At 33.7% G+C, this 11753-nt stretch overlaps 1 non-coding gene across 1 annotated transcript; it reads left to right on the top strand.

The window, feature by feature from the left end:
• The first annotated feature begins 6485 nt into the window (after positions 1–6485).
• On the top strand, positions 6486–6590 carry LOC144240441 (U6 spliceosomal RNA). The gene has a single exon (XR_013337718.1). It is a non-coding gene; the product is annotated as a U6 spliceosomal RNA (small nuclear RNA).
• The last annotated feature ends 5163 nt before the right edge of the window (positions 6591–11753 follow it).

The following is an 11753-nucleotide window of genomic DNA, read 5'->3' as shown; positions in this document are numbered from 1 at the left end:
TGTCCACAATATATGAATAATTTGGATGGAAAATTGTAAGGCACTTACATCACATTTATGGGTAACTTGAAACTGGGAAGAATGGATACTTGCATGCAGAATGAATATTTTAAAAAATCATGACAGACAAAAACATGTTCTTGATTCCTAAAGTCCTTTATGCTCCTGTGTCTCCTTTTCTTGAAGAGTTTTAAAATTAAAATGGTTTGTCCATGACTTTGATAAATCCAGGTTTGGAATGTACCTGGGTAAGAGAGTTCTAAAGGAGTGAAAACATGTAGGGTGATGACATCTACCTATTCCTAGAAGTGTTTAAAGATGTGCAGTGATCAATATCATATTAGTTCCCTCTACCTGGGTGAGAAAGTTTATTTGTTTGTTTCTTTTCTTTTTATTTCTTTATTTTTAATTTGAATATAGTTGACACACATTGTTACATTAGTTTCAGGTGTAGAGCTTAGTGATTTGACAAGTTTATACATTATGTCATGCTCACCAGTATAGCTACCATTTGTCTCATTAAATCGCTATTACAATACCATTGAGTGTATTCCTTATGCTCCACTTTGTATTCGTGACTTACTCATTCTGTAACTAGAGACAAGTATCTCCCATTCCCCTTCACCCATGTTGCCCAAGCCCTCACCGACATCCCCTTGACAACTATCAGTTGTCTCTAGAGTGCTGATTTTGATTTTGGTTTGTTTATTCATTTTAGAAATCTCATTTATGAGTGGAATAATATGGTATTTGTCTTTCTCAGTCTGACTTATTTCACTTAGTATAATACCCTCTAGGTCCATTCATGTTGTTGCAAATAGAACAATGTCAAACTTTTTTATGGCTGTATAATACTCCATTGGGTGTATATACTGTTTTCCTTATCCATTCTTCTAATGATGGACACTTAGATTGCTTCTGTGTTGAGAAATTTTAATTGCCCCTGTCCCTCTTTCTGCTGATCTTTTTTAGATTCATATTTCCAATTATGTCCTCATTCTCTTCTCTGATTTAAGTATCTGCGTACCCAGAAACATCCAATGTATGAACCACACTGTCTCTACTTTCTAGGTTACTTATGCTAGTAGGATTTAACTACTTGCCAGGAAGGAATTCTATATGTTTGACCTAAACATGACAAAGCTGGGTTTATGTGTCACAAATAGAGTCCCGTAGTGAAATAATGTAGAAATATGTGTTTTTAACACTTTTTTCAGTTCAAGAATTAAGTTTCTATCAAATAGACTGTGCTAAGAAATTTGCAAGTTGAGGTTCGCTGCAAGAGATGATAGATAAAAGTTTTAAATCTTCTGATTTTTTTTGGTAACTCTTCCTTTAACCATTGCCAATTTTTGGAATACTTGAATTAAGATGAACCAGAGGCTGGGCATTTGGTTTATTTTAATATGTCATACGACTAGTTTTTGGAAACCAGCTGATATTTACTTAGCTGCTTCCTCAGATCAAGGGCTTTATACTTTGTTACTCATGTAGCAGAATGCTTAAACATGCTGAATTGTAATCTGTGAGGAAAAAACAAGGGCATTGTAGATTGTTGAAGGAAGAGTAATAATTCAGTCTTAAAATGCACTCAGTTCTTGGGAGTGTGAGACTGTACTCATTTACTATTATGGAATGGTCCCAAGTTAAACGGAACCCTCGTTTTTACAAACTGCAGAGTCTAATGCTGGAAAAAAAAAAAAGAATTTAAGATGAAATTTTCAGAATTTGTTGATAAATAAATCATCTTTTTTCTCTTCTAAATTATGTTTATGTAAGACAATTAAAAAATACTTCAGAATGTTTTTCAAAATTTACTTGGTAGGATTGTTGTGGAAATAATGCTTTTACCATACAAAATGGGTTTGATTAATTTTCTATTATGTATATTTATTATACTATATGTATTATACATTTTTAAAAGAGCCACAAAGTTTATATATTCCCAAACCAAAAATATCCATCAACAGATGAAAGGATAAATAAATTATGGTGTGTCTGTGTAATGGAATACTACTTGTCAATGAAAAGGAGAAAAATAAATAAATGCAATAACATGGATGAATCTCAACAAGAGTATGCTGATTGAGAGACCAGACAGATAAGAGTACATACCATATGATTTCATTTACGGAAGTTTCTAGAAGGTGGCAAAACTAAAAAACAGATTCAGAAACTAGATCACTGTTTGCCTTGTCAGGGATAAAGGATGCGTAGTGATAAAAGAAAACTTTTCTGGGTAATGTTAGATGATATTGGTAGTTACACAGGGGTATAAATGTGGCAAAGCTCATGGAACTCTATATTCAAAATTGATCGTTTATTTGATATAAATTATACCCCAACAAAGGTGATTTAAACAAAACAAAACAGCTTCCATGTGTAGTTTTATGATCATGTGGTCCGCCCAAAAGTGTTTGGACTTTCTGTAAGCTACCAAAATGAGTGTTATGGACTCATTGAAAGTTTCTCCTCCTTCAGGACTGAAGTGTCTGCAGCCGGCAATTCAACAAGAGCTTAAAGTGGAAGCTGCCTTAGAGAAAGTGAAAGAACATCTACGGAGCGCTTCTCAGATCTGCATAAGATGCTTTCACTACATGTATATATATAGTGTTGTGTTTGAGAATTTCTGTTAGAGAAGAGATTTTATGCTGTCATGAAACATCAAGATAAGCCATGTGATGGGAGTGTCCTATATTAAAGAGGCTTGAGTGTGGTCAAACTATTCTACATGAGGCAATGGCAGGAGCTCATGGAATTCGGAAGGAAGGAATTTGAAACTTAGATGTAGTAGGCCCAGTTGTTGGAATCAGTAAACGGGGTACATTTGTGGGACTCAGGGTGGGGCCTTGCCACATAACTTTCTAAGACTACAATAAGAGTCTGTAAAGGTTTATAGCAGACTTGGTGGCTCGGTTCAGGGTGATCCAGAGTAGACAAGAAGCTGCTGGCAGAGGCAGGGAAGTCAGACCACCAGGGCCCTCTCACTGGGAATTAACAGATCTGTTGCAAGGCTCGAGCGTTTGCCTATGATAAATGTCAGGGTCTGCATCTTTCTCGCATAAATCTGTAGCACTTATTAGACTTTCTGGTTTATACAGTATTGCTTTTACAACATATATGTAACAATTTTTAAAAATCATCTCAAAGTAATTTCTCAAATGAGAAACATAAATCATCTTAAGCTCAGAGTTGAGAAGAAGGAATCATAAGGCTAGCTTTTAGTCTGTTGAAATCCATATACTCCAAATATGACTTTACATTTTGTATTTGAATTGTGGGTAAATTCTAAAACATCAATATGTGTGTAAATATCTATTCTGAGGCCAAAATTTGTGTGACACTTGTTTTGGAATATTTTATTATGTGACATTTCTACTTGAGGTGTTAAAAATTTAAGGTTAAATTTAAATACAAATTTCAAGTATTACTGTTAAAAGTTTATTTTGTAAATATTAGATTCACTGTTATTAAGTTTTTAAGCTAATGCCATTTTGATTTTTTACCGTAATTCTCCTAAGAGTTTACTGTTCAATTCTTAAATGCTTCCTTTCTACATTTAGAAAAAGGCGAAAGATGTATGCGATCTGAAGACAAACCAGAGTATGCTTCCTTTCTACATTTAGGGAATGATTAAGACCAGTACATGGGGCCAGGAGTGACCATAAAGAAAATCAGCTTTTCTTATAAGTATGGAATTCTTTCTTTTACTCCACTTAATATAAACATTGCCTTCTTAGCAAACACCAAGTTATCATCTTGTTAGGCAAAGAAAAGATTAATATCGGTTTCTTCTTTTTTCCTCAATTTAGTATTTGTCATAACATTGAAGAACTATACCACTTTTTATTCCTGAAAGGATAAATAACTTTAGCCAATAGTAATTGACCTAATTGTTTTTGTTTTTGTGTTTGGTGTATAGATTAGGGTATGTGGATTTCTGAATGACTTTTAGAACAAGATTTCCGGTCTCTAGGTTGAAACCCATTGATGAGTCATAAAAGTGATTTAGTAAGTTATGAAACATGTTTTCATGTTTTAAAAATGAAACAATAGAAAATATCATGAGTTCCTCACACAGTATTGTTCTGGGAAACATATTTTCTAGTTGTGCGTGCGTGTGTGTGTGTGTGTGTGTGTGTGTGTGTGTGTGTGTATGTACTGGGTTGTAAGATAAAATGTATTTTTGACTACGGGTTAGAACAGCAACAATATTTCTAAATAGTTTATACAAGTATTTTAGAGGATCACCTGGAAGTTTCTGATAGCTCAGATAATTGAGTATCCTTCCTATAAAAGAAATAGGTAGTAAATAAATTGTTGGACTCAGCTCTCATACTCACAGGTTTCATAACAATGGAGTAGAATAAGAATATTAGGTTCACAGGTTGTACTCTTACATCTTTGTCTGAAGTCATTTTCTACTTTTTAATTCATTGCTTAAACAACATATCTTAAAACACTACATCAGTATATTTTCAGGACATTTCAAAAATTAAAATATCATTGAACTTCTTCGGTTCACATTTTGATGAAATGTAAGTATTCCATCATTTTTCTCCTATTTTTAAAATTCCATTTCCCTGGAATGCTCTGCTTCCAATTGGGCATACAGAGAAGTACTTTGCATAATTCAGAGATCATTTCCAAGATCACCCCTAGAGAAGGGTCTCTTGAACCACGAAATTTAAAATCTCTCACCTCAGGGTTTCACAAGAATATTCTTTTCTTTTTACTAACACTTATCACTCCCTAAATTATCTTGTCTAATAAAATATTGGTTTTCTTCTTTACTCTTCTGGCCGTTTACTCTGAAATCCATCCACCCATCTCTCCAGAATGTAAGCACCACAAAAGCAAGCTCGTTGCCTATCTGGCCACTGCATGCCTTAGAAAAGTGTCTGACATAGGCATTCCTCAATGCTTGTTAAGTAGATGACTGACTTAATTTCAGAAATAATGACAAAACTTTGCTTATTGATTTATAAAAACTTTCTAAATGTGGAAATGAAGCTAGCTACAGTGATATAACATGTATAATGGCATCTTTTCAACCTGGCTTTGTCCTCACTAGGCCTTACCTATTTATTTTATATTTACCCTGAATTTCAACTTGAAAGTTACTAATTGCTCTTTGGTAGTAATAGGAGTGTTCAGATTCCAAACCTTCAATGACTTAGGAAATAATGGTGAGAAAAAGAGCTTATTACCAATCCTGATGGGCAATGACATTGAAAACTGGAGTCAAAAAAAGCTATCATGAAAGCAACTGAAATACTTGGAGTTTGTAAGGAAGGTGGATGCTTTGGTATATTACTAACTGTCCATCTTCTGTTTTAGGAGTCAATACAAGCCCTCGGTGTATTAAAACCTATTCATATGCTACAGAGAAATAGTTTTCAGTAAGCAAATTAATAGAAGCAGATGGTTACTACCTCTATTATATGCTGGGAAAACAATTTATTTGCTTAAATGCACTTATTTGAATGGAAAATAGGTAGATATGAAGTATGCTGAAAAGAAATAGGACAAAACCTTTAAGTTAAAAAGAAGCCGGCCCTATGTTAAAGGTTAAATACTTCAAACACAACATTATTTGGGGAAAATTTTGACTCTATGGATAATGGAACTGAGTCTTAAAAACTTCAGATATTGATGGAGGTGAGGGGATGGGGGACAGAGAAACTGAGTGATGGACATTGAGGAGGGCACTTGTTGGGATGAGTACTGTGTGTTGTATGTAACTGATGAATAACGGGAATCTACTCCTGAAGCCAAGAGCACACTGCATACACTGTGTGTTGGCTAATTTGACAATAAATTATATTTAAAAATTCAGAAATATATAACATTTAATAAGCTGGCTATACTTTAATAAGCTAGTTGCATTTAATAATAGTGATAGTGATACACATTGGCTATGATGTAGCTTTTTTACCTAAGAGATTATTGTGATTATGGAGCCACTTGTAGTGCAAATAATTACAGTTTAAATAGACTGCAGTTATTTGGAAGAAAGATCCAATAATAAATATATTACATCCATATTAATACCAAAGAGCAATTAGTAACTTTCAAGTTGAAATTCCATTTATTTATATACATCTTCTCCAGATTCTCCTTAAGTGCTACCCCTATTTGTTATGTTTTAACAGATGTATGAAACACCAAAGAGGAAGTATGTCAAATCAAACTGTTTATTATTTGATCTTAAAAGATGATCAAGGGGAGCAAATGTCCAATGTTTAAATTTTAAGACCTAAAACAAATAATTCAGAAGACTCTCATCTTTTGTTGATTGCTAAAATATACCACAGAATCTTACTTCCTCACTACTTAATTTGCTGTTAAGAAAGAATTTCTTGAAAAGAATTGCTTTGTCTGACAAAGATGGAAGATGGAAGGTCTACTGAAATAGGCATTGTGTGTGTGTGCACATGCGCACGTGCTCACGCGTGTGTGTGTGTGTGTGTGTGTGTGAGTGTGTGTATCTCGCTTTGGCTGTCCATATAATAGAACTGAAATGAGAAAAGATTAGCATGGCCCTTCATTAGGATGACACACAAATTTGTGAACTGTTCCATATTTTTCCTATAAATGAAAGTTAAGATAGTAAATTCTAAGTTTTTATCACGAGAAAAAATATTTTTGTAACTATATGAGATACTGCTGTTAAGTAAACTTGTAATTATTTCATGATATATGTAAATCAAATCGTGATGCTGTGTCTCCTAAACACATGCAGTGCTGTATGTCAAGTATATCTCTAGGAAACTGGAAGGACTGATTATGCCACAGAGGCACAAACTGAAAGGTACAGGTAATAATAATAAGAGCAGCAAAATACTGTTAGTCTATCTTATTGAATACTGAGTTGGTGCAGATTCTGACCCAGGTAGTTTTTCACAAAAACCCTAGGAAGTAGTTATACCAGTTATACTTCTTCCCAATTTACAGACATAGAAACTGATAATGTTTTCTTTTTTAAATGTTTTTATTTTTATTTTTGAGATAAAGAGAGACAGAGTGTGGGTGGGTGAGGGGCAGAGAGAGAGGAGACACAGAATTCGAAACAGGCTCCAGGCTCTAAGCTGTCAGAACAGAGCCCAACGAGGGGCCTGAACTTGGGAATGACAAGATCATAACCTGAGCTGAAGTTTGATGCTCAACTGACTGAGCCACCCAAATGCCCCATGTTTTCTTAATTAAACCCTGTAAACACTTATACTAGAAGTGCTTACATATCAATGAAAGAACTTTGTATCCAAAATATGGCTGGTGAATACAATGTTTCAGGGGATAATATGCTCCTTCTATTACAGCCACAAGATACTACCTTGGTTAAAAGGAGAATGATTGATTGATTGGTTGATTGATTATGACAACCCTATTTACCCTCACTTTCAAGTCGATTAAGAATTGTCCAGCTGCTACAGGTCTGAAAACGTTTGTAAGTAAGAAAGAATGCCCTTGATAAATGCAGTGTTTTACTCTGTCAAAATGTAACAAAACTTTTTAAAAAGTTACTACTAAAGCATAATTAAACATTTTTAAGGGTATGGATTTTTGAATTTTTAACTCCATTATGTACATTTTGAGTTCCTTCAAATAGAAGCAAATTAGGACTTCAAAGGGACCATGGGAGGATGTCTATGGTCAAGTGCATTTTCCAAAAAATACTCAACAACTGTTGTTTTATTACTCTCACAAGGATCACACACTACAAATTTAAAGCTATTTGGCCATTGTCATATTATTACTCTCGACTTACACTGCATTCTTACCATGAACAAAACAGTGATTGAGGACAAGTAGAAGATTTTCAGTTCTTAATTGAAAACCGGGAATTACAGAGAAACTTGGTAATCTAAGATTTGAGGTAGATCATTTTGAAGCCAATGATTTCTTGACTCTCTCTTTCTCAAAAATGAATACAAATATTTAAAGAAAAGAAAATGCTATTGAAAGTAGCCACAGTTTCAAGCTAGCCCACAAAAGTATCCTCAAACCCAAAATACTTGGGCTGCCTTTTACCCTTCAGAATGTTTATATTGGAATTAAACTACACAATCTTTGAGAGTTACCTAAACACTATTTATACAATCTGCTAGTAGAAAATTATGTTCTAAAAAACAGATAATAAATCAATCTATCTAAAAATATTTTATAGCTAAAACTAAAATATTATAAATAATAAAAATTATTAGGAAAGAACTAATATGCATAATATTTGTTTAATTCTATTTTCATAAATTGCTGCTTAGGCTGTCTGAGGAAACTCTAAAATATAACACAAATTAATGTATACTTATACATGTATGTGTACATACTCATGTATTTATATCCAAATCTCTGAAGATAAAGCCCACAGTATAGACCAGGTTTTCAAAGGGATCTCATATCTACGAAGCATTGAATATCAAGAGTATAGAACTCAATTTTAATAAGTTAGTTTTTTTTATATAACTACTACAGTCTATTATACCAGTCTCTAAATATTAACAAATATTTGGTAGTTCACACAATTGAACTTTATTTTATAATAAAGTGGTTAACCGAGAATATTCTGGAGTCTGTCTGCTAAGTTTTGAACCTCAGGTCTAGCAGAGGTGACCATAGACAAATACTAATTTCTAATTGTCTCCTTTTAATTTGTTGTAAATTGGGAAATTTATAGTGCTTACCTCTTAGGTTTATTGTGAAGAATAAGGAGAGGACTCAAGTAATACACTTAGAAGATGCTTAGTACAGAATAAATGTTCGTAAATGAGTTCTTATTATAACACTTCTCTTTTCTGGGGGGAAGCACTTATACAGTTAAAAATATATGTATTGTGTGTTTATTTTGAAATCAACCTGGATTGTATATTTGTCCCAAATACCAAAACATATATAGAATTTATTATATTTTATGTCACTCTTAAATGATAAAAAACAGTATATGTTGTAAGAATATAATATGTATATTTTATATATATGTATATTATATATATATATAATATACATATATATATATGATTTAAGTCCTATAATTTAAGTCAGGTTTAATACTATCTACCTGGAGATGGTGTCAGACACCACAGGTTAAGGGCTTGGTCTCACAAGACTGTGCCCTCCTCCCCCTTTACTTCAGACGTAAGTCATAAGGAGTAGGTTCTCAGGTTATTCACCACTTCTATCTGATTTGGCTTTCAACCAGAGATTCTTTTGACCCCCTTCTCAATTTCAGTTGAGTTGTTAGAGTGGCTCACAGAACTCAGGATAATACTTACTTATGTTTCCCAGTTCGGTAAAGGATATGATAAAGGATAGAAATGAAGAGACACCGAGGGTAAGGTCCTGAGGGTCCTGTGGAGTTTGGGTACGCCACTCTCTCCGTGTGGATGTGTCGGCCAGCCAAGAAGCAGTTTGAACACATCTTATTGGGATTTTATGGAGGCTTCTTCACACAGGCATGGTCACTGTTTTGCTCCATTTCCATCTCCTCTCTCCTCTCTGGAGGCTGGGAAATTATTTTCCACTCATGCCTCAGTCTTTCTGGTGACCAGTCCCCATTGAGGAGCCATGCAAGAGCCCACACAGAGTTCATAGAACAAAAGATGTTTACAGCGCTCTTCTCACTTAGGAAAGTGAGGTTTTAGGAAAGGAAGGTTTTAGGAGCTCTGTGCCAGGAACTGGAGGCAGAGACTAATAAATACAGTTTCTATCATGTCACCTTAGTACAAGCATAAAACAAGTGCACCAATTTCAAAAGTTTGGTTACCGTGGGTACCTGTACATCTCAGTCAGCTAAGCTCAGGTCATGATCTGGGTTCCTGATTTCAGGTCCCGCATTGGGCTCTGTGTTGACAGCTTGGAGCCTGGAGCCTGTTTGGGATTCTGTGTCTCCTGGTCTCCTCCCTGCCCCTTCCCTGCTTATGCTCTGCCTCTTTCTCTCTCAAAATAAATAAACATCAAAACTGGTTACTTTGAGAAAAGAAAGGTTGGAGAATATATAAAGAAGAAAGGGAGAGAGGAGTGAGCAAATACAGTGAAATAGCTACATGGGTGAATGTATGTTATTTTCTATATGTTTGAACTATATTTATCAAATACAAACTATGTACAAAAGTGTATATTCTAGAAACTTTAATGAATCTGGGCAACATTGGTAACTTTTTATTCAGTTATTACCGTTTCAAAACTACAAGTTATGATATTCCAGAAGACCTTTTTTTATTAAGTATTGCTCCTACTCCTTTTAAATATATAATAAATATTGTTCACAATATATAATGACTATATTGGATAACAGCAAAATGAGATAAACTTTTTCTTTTAGTAAAATAAAATATTTAGACATTGATAAAAGGCAGGTATGTGTTATCACAAGATTTATTTTCACCTTATTAATTTCCCAGTCTGACATATAAAGAGATTGGTTGCACTAAATCACTAATTATTTACTTTAAATAGGTCTTTATAACGCCTTGAGATATTTAATTGGTTACAAAGATTGCTTTTCTGGTTGGGTTTTAGTTACAGATAGAATTTAAAAAGATCTGAAGATATATATGTGTATGTACAATACAGTTAGTGACCATGTTGTTTGGTAATTCCTATGATGGGTATGATATTTAGATAATTATTTAATACCTACTATGTGCCAAGGCCTGGAATGGACTCTGAGAAGATAATGTTATAAGTTAATTTCATTGAGGATGATTCAAAATCCAATAACTATAAAATTATGAATTATAAATTATGTTAATATATCTGTGTAAAAATGTTAGAGAAGAAAGAAAGAAAAAGGTGTGAGAACTCACGGACTGTGATTTATGTGAGTTTCTTTCTCAAAAGTAAAGCTTTTACATTCCGTCTTGGATACCTCTCATGCGATCATCTATTCAGGGGCAGGCTGGTGTGGCAGGGGAGGTGAAACGGCTGCTATTTACACACAATAGCTAATGAAAAAGAGTCTCTTGGAATTGTGCCAACTGATGGCTCTTTGCAGAGGTAGTGATTTGTCTAAATGAAAATTGTTGTCTTGATTAATGAGTTAACAAATACAGAAGTTTGTGAGATTAGATTCTCTGTTACAAGGGCAAAATTTCATAGAATAAGCATGATTTTGAAATAAACACATTTTATTTTCTAGCTGACACTTTTATTCTTATTTGCTGTCAATAAAATAGGACAAAATTGGTTATACATGTATCCTTTCATTCCTAATCCCAAGATTCCTAGTGATACCCCTCTCCACACACAGAAATATTCACACTTTAGAGGCTATATGAGTGAAAATGAAGGCCCCCACATATTGCAATGAGGATGTGGTAATTAATAGGAGAGTATGAGTAAAAACTAAGCTCATGCCATATTCTATGGGGAAAATGTCTTCTTTAAATAACAAGAGTCGATATGTAAATATCTGGTTTCTTGTAAGATTCAGACTATATACTCTAGTATTTAATAATTTAAGTATAGATATAAACCATATATAAGAAGGAATTAATAATAGAAAGCAATAAATGATTAATGAAAAAAATATAAGTGAGATAAATGAGTAGAGTGTACATTACCCAGTAGCTTTGCTACTCTTACATGGTAAAGTGTTTTGAATTGATTAATTAGTGTGGGATTGGAGTGAAAGAGGTAACTCTAGCCAGGATTTGAAAGATTGTCACAATTTTGTTAAGTGGAAGAGACATAGGGGTTATTTTATTAATTCATTCAATAATTCATTCATTTAGTCAATTAGTATGTAAAAAAAT

This window comes from Crocuta crocuta, unplaced genomic scaffold (genome assembly GCF_008692635.1).
Source record: "Crocuta crocuta isolate KB4526 unplaced genomic scaffold, BGI_CrCroc_1.0 scaffold81, whole genome shotgun sequence".
Classification (NCBI taxonomy): Eukaryota; Metazoa; Chordata; class Mammalia; order Carnivora; family Hyaenidae; genus Crocuta; species Crocuta crocuta.
The sequence above is the reverse complement of the archived record's forward strand: the minus strand, read 5'-3'. Positions and strand labels throughout refer to the sequence as shown.